Here is a 17,472-nt window from a genome sequence, read left to right as displayed (position 1 = left end):
TTGAATATGTAGGTCCAAAAAATGCTGTTACTTGTCCATAATTGCCTTTATCTTCAGATTGTGTTGATATTGTCCTCACGCTAATCTAGTTATTCAAAACCATTGGAGCCGACAACAAAGAACCATTCGGTCTTTCATTCCCGCTACTTACATCTAAGGAAATAATCGATACAATTTTTAAACACTCGTGAAATACTGTCTTTTATTACTGCTGACATCAACACATTCAATAGCCAATCACCCTATTTAAAAATAAATAAAACTGTCTTAAATAAAGTCTAGCCTGTTTTTTTTATCAAATTTTAAACATGTGTACTTTAGTCTTCAGGATATAACAAGAAAAAACCAGAAACCATTATCTGTTCTTTCCCCACCAGACACACACGTGCACACGACCTTATAAACCTCAATAAGATCACTTCTTGCATTTTTTTCTCAAGTTAAAATAAATTAAGAAATCTTAACCTCTCTTCAAAAGATAACATTTACATCCCTGGAATTACTTTTTTTCAATAAATCAGTGTTCTTTCTTTAAAATGGAAACCAAAACTGTACGCAGAATTGAAAATGAGACTTAACAAGAGACATGTAGGTAACCAGTGTATTTTGAAATGCACCCTAACATAACATCAAAGTAAACGAGTGATTCAAGTTGTGATAACTAAAACCTCTTGCTGTTTCCTCTGTTCTGGGCTAAATTTTCAAGCCCTTCACGCCCGCTCCTTAAAAAGCTGTGATTAACAATTAAAGACAATATTCCAACCAAGTGTTCTTACATCTTTCTTACATCTCTTCTTTAGAAGTAGAAATATCAAAGAGTTTGATGTCATCAACAACCTTTTCAAATTTATTAGTTATGTCTTTATCAGTAAAAGTAATAAGAAAAACCAGAGCCCCACAAACTGACTGCTAGAAGACTCCACTAGTAACAAGGATCCAGTTTGACTTGACTTTATTGATAATAATTTACTAATTATGTTTCTATCAGTAAAAGTAATAAAAAATGCAAAGCCCCACAAATTGACTCCTGGAAAATACCACTAGTAATAAGGGTCCAGTTTGACTTGACTCCATTGATAATAATTTACTAATGATGTCTCTATCAGTAAAAGTAATAAAAAACGTAAAGCCTTACAAATTGACTCCTGGAAGACTCCGCTAGTAACAAGTGTCCAGTTTCACTTCACTTCATTAATAATAATTTACTAATAATGTTTCTATCAGTAAAAGTAATAAAAAAGCAGAGCCCCACAAATTCACTCCTGGAAGACTCCGCTGGTAACAAGGGTCCAGTTTCACTTGACTTCATTGATAATAATTTACTAATTATGTTTCTATCAGTAAAAGTAATAAAAAAAGCAGATCCCCATAAATTGACTCCTCGAAGACTCCACTAGTATCAAGGATCCTGTTTGACTTGACTTCAAATTGACTCCTGGAAGACTCCGCTAGTAACAAGTGTCCAGTTTCACTTCACTTCATTAATAATAATTTACTAATAATGTTTCTATCAGTAAAAGTAATACTAAAAAAGCAGAGCCCCACAAATTCACTCCTGGAAGACTCCGCTGGTAACAAGGGTCCAGTTTCACTTGACTTCATTGATAATAATTTACTAATTATGTTTCTATCAGTAAAAGTAATAAAAAAAGCAGATCCCCATAAATTGACTCCTCGAAGACTCCACTAGTATCAAGGATCCAGTTTGACTTGACTTTATTGATAATAATTTACTAATTATGTTTCTATCAGTAAAAGTAATAAAAAACGTAAAGCCTTACAAATTGACTCCTGGAAGACTCCGCTAGTAACAAGTGTCCAGTTTCACTTCACTTCATTAATAATAATTTACTAATAATGTTTCTATCAGTAAAAGTAATAAAAAAGCAGAGCCCCACAAATTCACTCCTGGAAGACTCCGCTGGTAACAAGGGTCCAGTTTCACTTGACTTCATTGATAATAATTTACTAATTATGTTTCTATCAGTAAAAGTAATAAAAAAAGCAGATCCCCATAAATTGACTCCTCGAAGACTCCACTAGTATCAAGGATCCAGTTTGACTTGACTTTATTGATAATAATTTACTAATTATGTTTCTATCAGTAAAAGTAAAAAACGTAAAGTACAAATTGACTCCTGGAAGACTCCGCTAGTAACAAGTGTCCAGTTTCACTTCACTTCATTAATAATAATTTACTAATAATGTTTCTATCAGTAAACGTAATAAAAAAGAAGAGCCCCACAAACTGACTGCTAGAAGACTTCGCTACTAACAAGGATCCTGTTTGACTTGACTTCATTGATAATAATTTACTAATTATGTCTCTATCAGTAAAAGTAATAAAAAAGTAGAGCCCCATAAATTCACTCCTGGAAGACTCCACTATTAACAAGGGTTCAGTTTAACTTGAGATCATTAATAATAATTTACTAAATATGTCTCTATCAGCAAAAATAATAAAAAAGTAGAGCCCCATAAATTGACTCCACTAGTAACAAGGATCCAGTTTGACTTGACTTTATTGATAATAATTTACTAATGATGTCTCTATCAGTAAAAGTAATAAAGAAAGCAGGGCTTCACAAATGGACTCCTGGAAGTCTCATTTAGTAACAATGGTCCAGTTTCATTTTACTTCATTAATAATAATTTACTAATTATGTCTCTATCAGTAAGAGTAATAAAATAGCAGGGCTCCACAAATTGACTCTTGGAAGACTCCACTAATAATAAGGATCTAGTTTGACTTGACTTCATTGATAATAATTTACTAATTATGTCTCTATCAGTAAAAGTAATAAAGAAGCAGAATCTCACAAATAGACTCCTGGACGACTCCACTAGTAGCAAGAGTTCAGTTTCACTTAACTTCATTAATAATAATTTGATTTCTTTCATCTCATCACCCTACAACCCAATTAACCAGTCACCTCTTTCTCCAAACAATATGATTTTCCGAGCTAATCTCTCTGTGTGGTGTCTTGACATAAGACATTTCATAAACACCTGAAAATTAAAAGTGGAAGTCTTAAGAAACGTTGGTCTTTCAACCTGAGTTACTTTTATCGATTAGTGCTCCAACATTTTCTCTACAAGTGTCACTCTAAACAAGACAAATTCTGCAATATTTGTTCATCATGAACACAGTTATCTACAAAACAAAACCTTCAGTTACGTCAGACAAACAACTTGACTTTCTTTCCTAACCTAATCTAATCTAACCTTCCTAAATAAGCGTATTATGGAAAGTTCGAAATCGAAGAAGACAAGTATACATTCAACAAGTCAGAGATGAAGATATAACATTAGCGGCCGAATATTATGGTAGTTTCTTATTTAGACATGACTAAAACTTCAACTGTACATGTTGTTGAGAACATTTCTCTTACACGTTAGAATGTAAAGCATAAAGTTTAAGTCTGAGAAATCAGATTAATCTGAAACTATTGGTATTCTTTTAGTTTTAACTTTAGATCAAAATTTATATAATCTGTTATGGCTAAATATTTAAGAAGTAAGTATGATGAAAACGTATTTACAACAGTTCAGTACTTTTAGGTTTCTAGGCTAGAAAATATACAAACCTATATGGCTAATTAAAACAGGTGTTGAAACACGCGGTAAAATGCCTAATTAGAATAAATACCGAAACACACAAGTAAAGGCGTAATTAGAACAAGTGTTGAAACACGCTAAGGTATAAAGTCTTAACTAGAATAAGTGTTGAAACACGCTGAGGTATAAAGTCTTAACTAGAACAAATGTTGAAACACACTGAGGTATAAAGTCTTAACTAGAACAAATGTTGAAACACACTAAAGTATAAAGTCCTAACTGGAACAAATGTTGAAACACACTAAGGTATAAAGTCCTAACTGGAACAAATGTTGAAACACACTAAGGTATAAAGTCTTAACTAGAATAAGTGTTGAAACACACTGAGGTATAAAGTCTTAACTAGAACAAATGTTGAAACACACTAAGGTATAAAGTCTTAACTAGAACAAATGTTGAAACACACTAAGGTATAAAGTCCTAACTGGAACAAATGTTGAAACACACTAAGGTATAAAGTCCTAACTAGAATAAGTGTTGAAACACATTAAGGTATAAAGTCCTAACTGGAACAAATGTTGAAACACACTAAGGTATAAAGTCCTAACTGGAACAAATGTTGAAACACACTAAGGTATAAAGTCCTAACTGGAACAAATGTTGAAACACACTAAGGTATAAAGTCCTAACTGGAACAAATGTTGAAACACACTAAGGTATAAAGTCCTAACTAGAATAAGTGTTGAAACACATTAAGGTATAAAGTCTTAACTAGTAAAATGTTGAAACACACTAAGGTATAAAGTCCTAACTAGAACAAATGTTGAAACACACTAAGGTATAAAGTCTTAACTAGAATAAGTGTTGAAACACGCTGAGGTATAAAGTCTTAACTAGAACAAATGTTGAAACACACTGAGGTATAAAGTCTTAACTAGAACAAATGTTGAAACACACTAAGGTATAAAGTCCTAACTGGAACAAATGTTGAAACACACTAAGGTATAAAGTCTTAACTAGAATAAGTGTTGAAACACGCTGAGGTATAAAGTCTTAACTAGAACAAATGTTGAAACACACTAAGGTATAAAGTCTTAACTAGAACAAATGTTGAAACACACTAAGGTATAAAGTCCTAACTGGAACAAATGTTGAAACACACTAAGGTATAAAGTCCTAACTAGAATAAGTGTTGAAACACATTAAGGTATAAAGTCCTAACTGGAACAAATGTTGAAACACACTAAGGTATAAAGTCTTAACTAGAACAAATGTTGAAACACACTAAGGTATAAAGTTGAGAACAAATGTTGAAACACACTAAGGTATAAAGTCTTAACTAGAACAAATGTTGAAACACACTAAGGTATAAAGTCTTAACTAGAACAAATGTTGAAACACACTAAGGTATAAAGTCCTAACTAGAACAAATGTTGAAACACACTAAGGTATAAAGTCCTAACTAGAACAAATGTTGAAACACACTAAGGTATAAAGTCTAGAACAAATGTTGAAACACACTAAGGTATAAAGGAACAAATGTTGAAACACACTAAGGTATAAAGTCCTAACTGGAACAAATGTTGAAACACACTAAGGTATAAAGTCCTAACTAGAACAAATGTTGAAACACACTAAGGTATAAAGTCCTAACTAGAATAAGTGTTGAAACACATTAAGGTATAAAGTCCTAACTAGAACAAATGTTGAAAAATGTTGAAACACACTAAGGTATAAAGTCCTAACTAGAACAAATGTTGAAACACACTAAGGTATAAAGTCTTAACTAGAACAAATGTTGAAACACACTGAGGTATAAAGTCTTAACTAGAACAAATGTTTGTATAAAGTCTTAACTAGAACAAATGTTGAAACACACTAAGGTATAAAGTCTTAACTAGAACAAATGTTGAAACACACTAAGGTATAAAGTCTTAACTAGAACAAATGTTGAAACACACTAAGGTATAAAGTCCTAACTGGAACAAATGTTGAAACACACTAAGGTATAAAGTCCTAACTAGAACAAATGTTGAAACACACTAAGGTATAAAGTCTTAACTAGAACAAATGTTGAAACACACTAAGGTATAAAGTCTTAACTAGAACAAATGTTGAAACACACTAAGGTATAAAGTCTTAACTAGAACAAATGTTGAAACAATGTTAAAGTCCTAACTGGAACAAATGTTGAAACACATTAAGGTATAAAGTCCTAACTGGAACAAATGTTGAAACACACTAAGGTATAAAGTCCTAACTGGAACAAATGTTGAAACACACTGAGGTATAAAGTCCTAACTGGAACAAATGTTGAAACACACTAAGGTATAAAGTCCTAACTAGAATAAGTGTTGAAACACATTAAGGTATAAAGTCTTAACTAGAAAAATGTTGAAACACACTAAGGTATAAAGTCCTAACTAGAACAAATGTTGAAACACACTAAGGTATAAAGTCTTAACTAGAACAAATGTTGAAACACACTAAGGTATAAAGTCTTAACTAGAACAAATGTTGAAACACACTAAGGTATAAAGTCCTAACTAGAACAAATGTTGAAACACACTAAGGTATAAAGTCCTAACTAGAACAAATGTTGAAACACACTAAGGTATAAAGTCCTAACTAGAACAAATGTTGAAACACACTAAGGTATAAAGTCCTAACTAGAATAAGTGTTGAAACACACTAAGGTATAAAGTCTTAACTAGAACAAATGTTGAAACACACTAAGGTATAAAGTCCTAACTAGAACAAATGTTGAAACACACTAAGGTATAAAGTCCTAACTAGAACAAATGTTGAAACACACTAAGGTATAAAGTCTTAACTAGAATAAGTGTTGAAACACGCTGAGGTATAAAGTCTTAACTAGAACAAATGTTGAAACACACTGAGGTATAAAGTCTTAACTAGAACAAATGTTGAAACACACTAAGGTATAAAGTCCTAACTAGAATAAGTGTTGAAACACACTAAGGTATAAAGTCCTAACTAGAACAAATGTTGAAACACACTAAGGTATAAAGTCTTAACTAGAACAAATGTTGAAACACACTAAGGTATAAAGTCCTAACTAGAACAAATGTTGAAACACACTAAGGTATAAAGTCCTAACTAGAACAAATGTTGAAACACACTAAGGTATAAAGTCCTAACTAGAACAAATGTTGAAACACACTAAGGTATAAAGTCAAATGTTAACTAAGGTAGAACAAATGTTGAAACACACTAAGGTATAAAGTCTAACTAGAATAAGTGTTGAAACACGCTGAGGTATAAAGTCTTAACTAGAACAAATGTTGAAACACACTAAGGTATAAAGTCCTAACTAGAACAAATGTTGAAACACACTAAGGTATAAAGTCCTAACTAGAACAAATGTTGAAACACACTAAGGTATAAAGTCCTAACTAGAACAAATGTTGAAACACACTAAGGTATAAAGTCCTAACTAGAATAAGTGTTGAAACACACTAAGGTATAAAGTCCTAACTAGAACAAATGTTGAAACACACTAAGGTATAAAGTCCTAACTAGAATAAATGTTGAAACACACTAAGGTATAAAGTCCTAACTAGAACAAATGTTGAAACACACTAAGGTATAAAGTCTTAACTAGAACAAATGTTGAAACACACTAAGGTATAAAGTCTTAACTAGAACAAATGTTGAAACACACTAAGGTATAAAGTCTTAACTAGAATAAGTGTTGAAACACGCTGAGGTATAAAGTCTTAACTAGAACAAATGTTGAAACACACTAAGGTATAAAGTCTTAACTAGAACAAATGTTGAAACACACTAAGGTATAAAGTCCTAACTAGAATAAGTGTTGAAACACACTAAGGTATAAAGTCTTAACTAGAACAAATGTTGAAACACACTAAGGTATAAAGTCTTAACTAGAACAAATGTTGAAACACACTAAGGTATAAAGTCTTAACTAGAACAAATGTTGAAACACACTAAGGTATAAAGTATAAAATGTTGAAACACCTAAGGTATAAAGTCCTAACTAGAACAAATGTTGAAACACACTAAGGTATAAAGTCCTAACTAGAACAAATGTTGAAACACACTAAGGTATAAAGTCCTAACTAGAACAAATGTTGAAACACACTAAGGTATAAAGTCTTAACTAGAACAAATGTTGAAACACACTAAGGTATAAAGTCTTAACTAGAATAAGTGTTGAAACACACTAAGGTATAAAGTCTTAACTAGAACAAATGTTGAAACACACTAAGGTATAAAGTCTAACTAGAACAAATGTTGAAACACACTAAGGTATAAAGTCCTAAAGAACAAATGTTGAAACACACTAAGGTATAAAGTCCTAACTGGAACAAATGTTGAAACACACTAAGGTATAAAGTCCTAACTAGAACAAATGTTGAAACACACTAAGGTATAAAGTCCTAACTGGAACAAATGTTGAAACACACTAAGGTATAAAGTCCTAACTAGAACAAATGTTGAAACACACTAAGGTATAAAGTCTTAACTAGAACAAATGTTGAAACACACTAAGGTATAAAGTCCTAACTAGAACAAATGTTGAAACACACTAAGGTATAAAGTCTTAACTAGAACAAATGTTGAAACACACTAAGGTATAAAGTCTTAACTAGAACAAATGTTGAAACACACTAAGGTATAAAGTCTAACTAGAACAAATGTTGAAACACACTAAGGTATAAAGTCTTAACTAGAACAAATGTTGAAACACACTAAGGTATAAAGTCCTAACTAGAATAAGTGTTGAAACACATTAAGGTATAAAGTCCTAACTAGAACAAATGTTGAAACACACTAAGGTATAAAGTCCTAACTAGAACAAATGTTGAAACACTAAGGTATAAAGTCCTAACTGGAACAAATGTTGAAACACACTAAGGTAAAGTCCTAACTGGAACAAATGTTAAGGTATAAACACTAAGGAACTAATGTTGAAACACACTAAGGTATAAAGTCCTAACTAGAACAAATGTTGAAACACACTAAGGTATAAAGTCTTAACTAGAACAAATGTTGAAACACACTAAGGTATAAAGTCCTAACTAGAACAAATGTTGAAACACACTAAGGTATAAAGTCCTAACTAGAACAAATGTTGAAACACACTAAGGTATAAAGTCTTAACTAGAACAAATGTTGAAACACACTAAGGTATAAAGTCTTAACTAGAACAAATGTTGAAACACACTAAGGTATAAAGTCTTAACTAGAACAAGTGTTGAAAACACTAAGGTATAAACTAAAAGTGTTGTATAAAGTCTTAACTAGAACAAATGTTGAAACACACTAAGGTATAAAGTCTTAACTAGAACAAATGTTGAAACACACTAAGGTATAAAGTCCTAACTAGAACAAATGTTGAAACACACTAAGGTATAAAGTCCTAACTGGAACAAATGTTGAAACACACTAAGGTATAAAGTCCTAACTAGAACAAATGTTGAAACACACTAAGGTATAAAGTCCTAACTAGAACAAATGTTGAAACACACTAAGGTATAAGGTAAGGTATAAAGTCTTAACTAGAACAAATGTTAAAGTCTTAACTAGAACAAATGTTGAAACACACTAAGGTATAAAGTTGAAACACACTAACTATAAAGTCCTAAAGAACAAATGTTGAAACACACTAAGGTATAAAGTAACTAGAATAAGTGTTGAAACACGCTGAGGTATAAAGTCTTAACTAGAACAAATGTTGAAACACACTAAGGTATAAAGTCCTAACTAGAACAAATGTTGAAACACACTAAGGTATAAAGTCTTAACTAGAACAAATGTTGAAACACACTAAGGTATAAAGTCCTAACTGGAACAAATGTTGAAACACACTAAGGTATAAAGTCCTAACTAGAACAAATGTTGAAACACACTAAGGTATAAAGTCCTAACTAGAACAAATGTTGAAACACACTAAGGTATAAAGTCCTAACTAGAACAAATGTTGAAACACACTAAGGTATAAAGTCCTAACTAGAACAAATGTTGAAACACACTAAGGTATAAAGTCTTAACTAGAACAAATGTTGAAACACACTAAGGTATAAAGTCTTAACTAGAACAAATGTTGAAACACACTAAGGTATAAAGTCTTAACTAGAACAAATGTTGAAACACACTAAGGTATAAAGTCTTAACTAGAACAAATGTTGAAACACACTAAGGTATAAAGTCAAATGTTAACTCCTAAGAACAAATGTTGAAACACACTAAGGTATAAAGTCCTAACTAGAACAAATGTTGAAACACACTAAGGTATAAAGTCCTAACTAGAACAAATGTTGAAACACACTAAGGTATAAAGTCCTAACTAGAACAAATGTTGACACTAAGGTATAAAGTCCTAACTAGAACAAATGTTGAAACACACTAAGGTATAAAGTCCTAACTAGAACAAATGTTGAAACACACTAAGGTATAAAGTCCTAACTAGAACAAATGTTGAAACACACTAAGGTATAAAGTCCTAACTAGAACAAATGTTGAAACACACTAAGGTATAAAGTCTTAACTAGAACAAATGTTGAAACACACTAAGGTATAAAGTCTTAACTAGAATAAATGTTGAAACACACTAAAGGTATAAAGTAAGTTGTAAGGTATAAAGTTAACTAGAACAAATGTTGAAACACACTAAGGTATAAAGTCCTAACTAGAACAAATGTTGAAACACACTAAGGTATAAAGTCCTAACTAGAACAAATGTTGAAACACACTAAGGTATAAAGTCCTAACTAGAACAAATGTTGAAACACACTAAGGTATAAAGTCCTAACTAGATGTTGAAAACACTAAGGTATGTAACTGAAACACACTAAGGTATAAAGTCTTAACTAGAACAAATGTTGAAACACACTAAGGTATAAAGTCCTAACTAGAACAAATGTTGAAACACACTAAGGTATAAAGTCTTAACTAGAACAAATGTTGAAACACACTAAGGTATAAAGTCTTAACTAGAACAAATGTTGAAACAACTAAGGTATAAATGTTGAAACACACTAAGGTATAAAGTCTAACTAGAACAAATGTTGAAACACACTAAGGTATAAAGTCTTAACTAGAACAAATGTTGAAACACACTAAGGTATAAAGTCTTAACTAGAACAAATGTTGAAACACACTAAGGTATAAAGTCTTAACTAGAACAAATGTTGAAACACACTAAGGTATAAAGTCCTAACTAGAACAAATGTTGAAACACACTAAGGTATAAAGTCCTAACTGGAACAAATGTTGAAACACACTAAGGTATAAAGTCCTAACTAGAATAAATGTTGAAACACACTAAGGTATAAAGTCTTAACTAGAACAAATGTTGAAACACACTAAGGTATAAAGTCCTAACTAGAACAAATGTTGAAACACACTAAGGTATAAAGTCTTAACTAGAACAAATGTTGAAACACACTAAGGTATAAAGTCTTAACTAGAACAAATGTTGAAACACACTAAGGTATAAAGTCTTAACTAGAACAAATGTTGAAACACACTAAGGTATAAAGTCTTAACTAGAACAAATGTTGAAACACACTAAGGTATAAAGTCCTAACTAGAACAAATGTTGAAACACACTAAGGTATAAAGTCCTAACTGGAACAAATGTTGAAACACACTAAGGTATAAAGTCCTAACTAGAACAAATGTTGAAACACACTAAGGTATAAAGTCTAAACTAGAATAAGTGTTGAAACACACTAAGGTATAAAGTCTTAACTAGAACAAATGTTGAAACACACTAAGGTATAAAGTCTTAACTAGAACAAATGTTGAAACACACTAAGGTATAAAGTCCTAACTAGAACAAATGTTGAAACACACTAAGGTATAAAGTCTTAACTAGAACAAATGTTGAAACACACTAAGGTATAAAGTCCTAACTAGAACAAATGTTGAAACACACTGAGGTATAAAGTCTTAACTAGAACAAATGTTGAAACACACTAAGGTATAAAGTCCTAACTAGAACAAATGTTGAAACACACTAAGGTATAAAGTCCTAACTAGAACAAATGTTGAAACACACTAAGGTATAAAGTCCTAACTAGAACAAATGTTGAAACACACTAAGGTATAAAGTCTTAACTAGAACAAATGTTGAAACACACTAAGGTATAAAGTCCTAACTAGAACAAATGTTGAAACACACTAAGGTATAAAGTCTTAACTAGAACAAATGTTGAAACACACTAAGGTATAAAGTCCTAACTAGAACAAATGTTGAAACACACTAAGGTATAAAGTCTTAACTAGAACAAATGTTGAAACACACTAAGGTATAAAGTCTTAACTAGAACAAATGTTGAAACACACTAAGGTATAAAGTCTTAACTAGAACAAATGTTGAAACACACTAAAGTATAAAGTCTTAACTAAGAACAAATGTTGAAACACACTAAGGTATAAAGTCCTAACTAGAACAAATGTTGAAACACACTAAGGTATAAAGTCCTAACTAGAACAAATGTTGAAACACACTAAGGTATAAAGTCCTAACTAGAACAAATGTTGAAACACACTAAGGTATAAAGTCTTAACTAGAACAAATGTTGAAACACACTAAGGTATAAAGTCTTAACTAGAACAAATGTTGAAACACACTAAGGTATAAAGTCTTAACTAGAACAAATGTTGAAACACACTAAGGTATAAAGTCCTAACTAGAACAAATGTTGAAACACACTAAGGTATAAAGTCCTAACTAGAACAAATGTTGAAACACACTAAGGTATAAAGTCCTAACTAGAACAAATGTTGAAACACACTAAGGTATAAAGTCCTAACTAGAACAAATGTTGAAACACACTAAGGTATAAAGTCTTAACTAGAACAAATGTTGAAACACACTAAGGTATAAAGTCTTAACTAGAACAAATGTTGAAACACACTAAGGTATAAAGTCTTAACTAGAACAAATGTTGAAACACACTAAGGTATAAAGTCCTAACTAGAACAAATGTTGAAACACACTAAGGTATAAAGTCCTAACTAGAACAAATGTTGAAACACACTAAGGTATAAAGTCCTAACTAGAACAAATGTTGAAACACACTAAGGTATAAAGTCCTAACTGAACAAATGTTGAAACACACTAAGGTATAAAGTCCTAACTAGAACAAATGTTGAAACACACTAAGGTATAAAGTCCTAACTAGAACAAATGTTGAAACACACTAAGGTATAAAGTCCTAACTAGAACAAATGTTGAAACACACTAAGGTATAAAGTCTTAACTAGAACAAATGTTGAAACACACTAAGGTATAAAGTCCTAACTAGAACAAATGTTGAAACACACTAAGGTATAAAGTCCTAACTAGAACAAATGTTGAAACACACTAAGGTATAAAGTCTTAACTAGAATAAATGTTGAAACACACTAAGGTATAAAGTCTTAACTAGAACAAATGTTGAAACACACTAAGGTATAAAGTCTTAACTAGAACAAATGTTGAAACACACTAAGGTATAAAGTCCTAACTAGAACAAATGTTGAAACACACTAAGGTATAAAGTCCTAACTAGAACAAATGTTGAAACACACTAAGGTATAAAGTCCTAACTAGAACAAATGTTGAAACACACTAAGGTATAAAGTCTTAACTAGAACAAATGTTGAAACACACTAAGGTATAAAGTCTAACTAGAACAAATGTTGAAACACACTAAGGTATAAAGTCCTAACTAGAACAAATGTTGAAACACACTAAGGTATAAAGTCCTAACTAGAACAAATGTTGAAACACACTAAGGTATAAAGTCCTAACTAGAACAAAATGTTGAAACACACTAAGGTATAAAGTCTTAACTAGAACAAATGTTTGTATAAAAACACAAATGTTGAAACACACTAAGGTATAAAGTCTTAACTAGAACAAATGTTGAAACACACTAAGGTATAAAGTCTTAACTAGAACAAATGTTGAAACACACTAAGGTATAAAGTCTTAACTAGAACAAATGTTGAAACACACTAAGGTATAAAGTCCTAACTGGAACAAATGTTGAAACACACTAAGGTATAAAGTCCTAACTAGAAATGTTGAAAAATGTTGAAACACACTAAGGTATAAAGTCTTAACTAGAACAAATGTTGAAACACACTAAGGTATAAAGTCTTAACTAGAACAAATGTTGAAACACACTAAGGTATAAAGTCTTAACTAGAACAAATGTTGAAACACACTAAGGTATAAAGTCTTAACTAGAACAAATGTTGAAACACACTAAGGTATAAAGTCCTAACTAGAACAAATGTTGAAACACACTAAGGTATAAAGTCCTAACTAGAACAAATGTTGAAACACACTAAGGTATAAAGTCTTAACTAGAACAAATGTTGAAACACACTAAGGTATAAAGTCCTAACTAGAACAAATGTTGAAACACACTAAGGTATAAAGTCTTAACTAGAACAAATGTTGAAACACACTAAGGTATAAAGTCCTAACTAGAACAAATGTTGAAACACACTAAGGTATAAAGTCCTAACTAGAACAAATGTTGAAACACACTAAGGTATAAAGTCTTAACTAGAACAAATGTTGAAACACACTAAGGTATAAAGTCTTAACTAGAACAAATGTTGAAACACACTGAGGTATAAAGTCTTAACTAGAACAAATGTTGAAACACACTAAGGTATAAAGTCTTAACTAGAACAAATGTTGAAACACACTAAGGTATAAAGTCTTAACTAGAACAAATGTTGAAACACACTAAGGTATAAAGTCCTAACTAGAACAAATGTTGAAACACACTAAGGTATAAAGTCTTAACTAGAACAAATGTTGAAACACACTAAGGTATAAAGTCCTAACTAGAACAAATGTTGAAACACACTAAGGTATAAAGTCCTAACTAGAACAAATGTTGAAACACACTAAGGTATAAAGTCTTAACTAGAACAAATGTTGAAACACACTAAGGTATAAAGTCCTAACTAGAACAAATGTTGAAACACACTAAGGTATAAAGTCTTAACTAGAACAAATGTTGAAACACACTAAGGTATAAAGTCTTAACTAGAACAAATGTTGAAACACACTAAGGTATAAAGTCCTAACTAGAACAAATGTTGAAACACACTAAGGTATAAAGTCTTAACTAGAACAAATGTTGAAACACACTAAGGTATAAAGTAACTAACTTAACTAGAACAAATGTTGAAACACACTAAGGTATAAAGTCCTAACTAGAACAAATGTTGAAACACACTAAGGTATAAAGTCTTAACTAGAACAAATGTTGAAACACACTAAGGTATAAAGTCTTAACTAGAACAAATGTTGAAACACACTAAGGTATAAAGTCTTAACTAGAACAAATGTTGAAACACACTAAGGTATAAAGTCTTAACTAGAACAAATGTTGAAACACACTAAGGTATAAAGTCCTAACTAGAACAAATGTTGAAACACACTAAGGTATAAAGTCTTAACTAGAACAAATGTTGAAACACACTAAGGTATAAAGTCTTAACTAGAACAAATGTTGAAACACACTAAGGTATAAAGTCTTAACTAGAACAAATGTTGAAACACACTAAGGTATAAAGTCTTAACTAGAACAAATGTTGAAACACACTAAGGTATAAAGTCCTAACTAGAACAAATGTTGAAACACACTAAGGTATAAAGTCCTAACTAGAACAAATGTTGAAACACACTAAGGTATAAAGTCTTAACTAGAACAAATGTTGAAACACACTAAGGTATAAAGTCTTAACTAGAACAAATGTTGAAACACACTAAGGTATAAAGTCTTAACTAGAACAAATGTTGAAACACACTAAGGTATAAAGTCCTAACTAGAACAAATGTTGAAACACACTAAGGTATAAAGTCTTAACTAGAACAAATGTTGAAACACACTAAGGTATAAAGTCTTAACTAGAACAAATGTTGAAACACACTAAGGTATAAAGTCTTAACTAGAACAAGTGTTGAAACACACTAAGGTATAAAGTCTTAACTAGAACAAATGTTGAAACACACTAAGGTATAAAGTCCTAACTAGAACAAATGTTGAAACACACTAAGGTATAAAGTCCTAACTAGAATAAGTGTTGAAACACACTAAGGTATAAAGTCCTAACTAGAATAAATGTTGAAACACACTAAGGTATAAAGTCCTAACTAGAACAAATGTTGAAACACACTAAGGTATAAAGTCCTAACTAGAACAAATGTTGAAACACACTAAGGTATAAAGTCCTAACTAGAACAAATGTTGAAACACACTAAGGTATAAAGTCCTAACTAGAACAAATGTTGAAACACACTAAGGTATAAAGTCTTAACTAGAACAAATGTTGAAACACATAAGGTAAGGTATAAAGTCACTAAGGTATAAAGTCTTAACTAGAAAATGTTGAAACACACTAAGGTATAAAGTCTTAACTAGAACAAATGTTGAAACACACTAAGGTATAAAGTCTTAACTAGAACAAATGTTGAAACACACTAAGGTATAAAGTCCTAACTAGAACAAATGTTGAAACACACTAAGGTATAAAGTCTTAACTAGAACAAATGTTGAAACACACTAAGGTATAAAGTCCTAACTAGAACAAATGTTGAAACACACTAAGGTATAAAGTCCTAACTAGAACAAATGTTGAAACACACTAAGGTATAAAGTCCTAACTAGAACAAATGTTGAAACACACTAAGGTATAAAGTCTTAACTAGAACAAATGTTGAAACACACTAAGGTATAAAGTCCTAACTAGAACAAATGTTGAAACACACTAAGGTATAAAGTCTTAACTAGAACAAATGTTGAAACACACTAAGGTATAAAGTCCTAACTAGAACAAATGTTGAAACACACTAAGGTATAAAGTCTTAACTAGAACAAATGTTGAAACACACTAAGGTATAAAGTCCTAACTAGAACAAATGTTGAAACACACTAAGGTATAAAGTCTTAACTAGAACAAATGTTGAAACACACTAAGGTATAAAGTCTTAACTAGAACAAATGTTGAAACACACTAAGGTATAAAGTCTTAACTAGAACAAATGTTGAAACACACTAAGGTATAAAGTCTTAACTAGAACAAATGTTGAAACACACTAAGGTAACTAAATGTTGAAACACACTAAGGTATAAAGTCCTAACTAGAACAAATGTTGAAACACACTAAGGTATAAAGTCCTAACTAGAACAAATGTTGAAACACACTAAGGTATAAAGTCCTAACTAGAACAAATGTTGAAACACACTAAGGTATAAAGTCCTAACTAGGAATAAAGTGTTGAAACACACACTAAGGTATAAAGTCTTAACTAGAATAAGTGTTGAAACACACTAAGGTATAAAGTCTTAACTAGAACAAATGTTGAAACACACTAAGGTATAAAGTCTTAACTAGAACAAATGTTGAAACACACTAAGGTATAAAGTCTTAACTAGAACAAATGTTGAAACACACTAAGGTATAAAGTCTTAACTAGAACAAATGTTGAAACACACTAAGGTATAAAGTCTTAACTAGAACAAATGTTGAAACACACTAAGGTATAAAGTCCTAACTGGAACAAATGTTGAAACACACTAAGGTATAAAGTCCTAACTAGAACAAATGTTGAAACACACTAAGGTATAAAGTCCTAACTAGAACAAATGTTGAAACACACTAAGGTATAAAGTCCTTAACTAGAATAAATGTTGAAACACACTAAGGTATAAAGTCTTAACTAGAACAAATGTTGAAACACACTAAGGTATAAAGTCTTAACTAGAACAAATGTTGAAACACACTAAGGTATAAAGTCTTAACTAGAACAAATGTTGAAACACACTAAGGTATAAAGTCTTAACTAGAACAAATGTTGAAACACACTAAGGTATAAAGTCTTAACTAGAACAAATGTTGAAACACACT

At 31.0% G+C, this 17,472-nt stretch overlaps 1 protein-coding gene across 1 annotated transcript in view; it reads left to right on the top strand.

Moving 5' to 3' along the window:
- LOC143238925 (uncharacterized) overlaps positions 1-17,472 on the top strand; it is a 291,462-nt gene that overhangs the window by 74,337 nt on the left and 199,653 nt on the right. The gene's annotated exons all lie outside the window — the stretch shown is intronic.

This window comes from Tachypleus tridentatus, chromosome 13 (genome assembly GCF_004210375.1).
Source record: "Tachypleus tridentatus isolate NWPU-2018 chromosome 13, ASM421037v1, whole genome shotgun sequence".
Lineage (NCBI taxonomy): Eukaryota > Metazoa > Arthropoda > Merostomata > Xiphosura > Limulidae > Tachypleus > Tachypleus tridentatus.
Note: the sequence above shows the minus strand (reverse complement) of the source record. Positions and strands in the feature narration are given on the sequence as shown.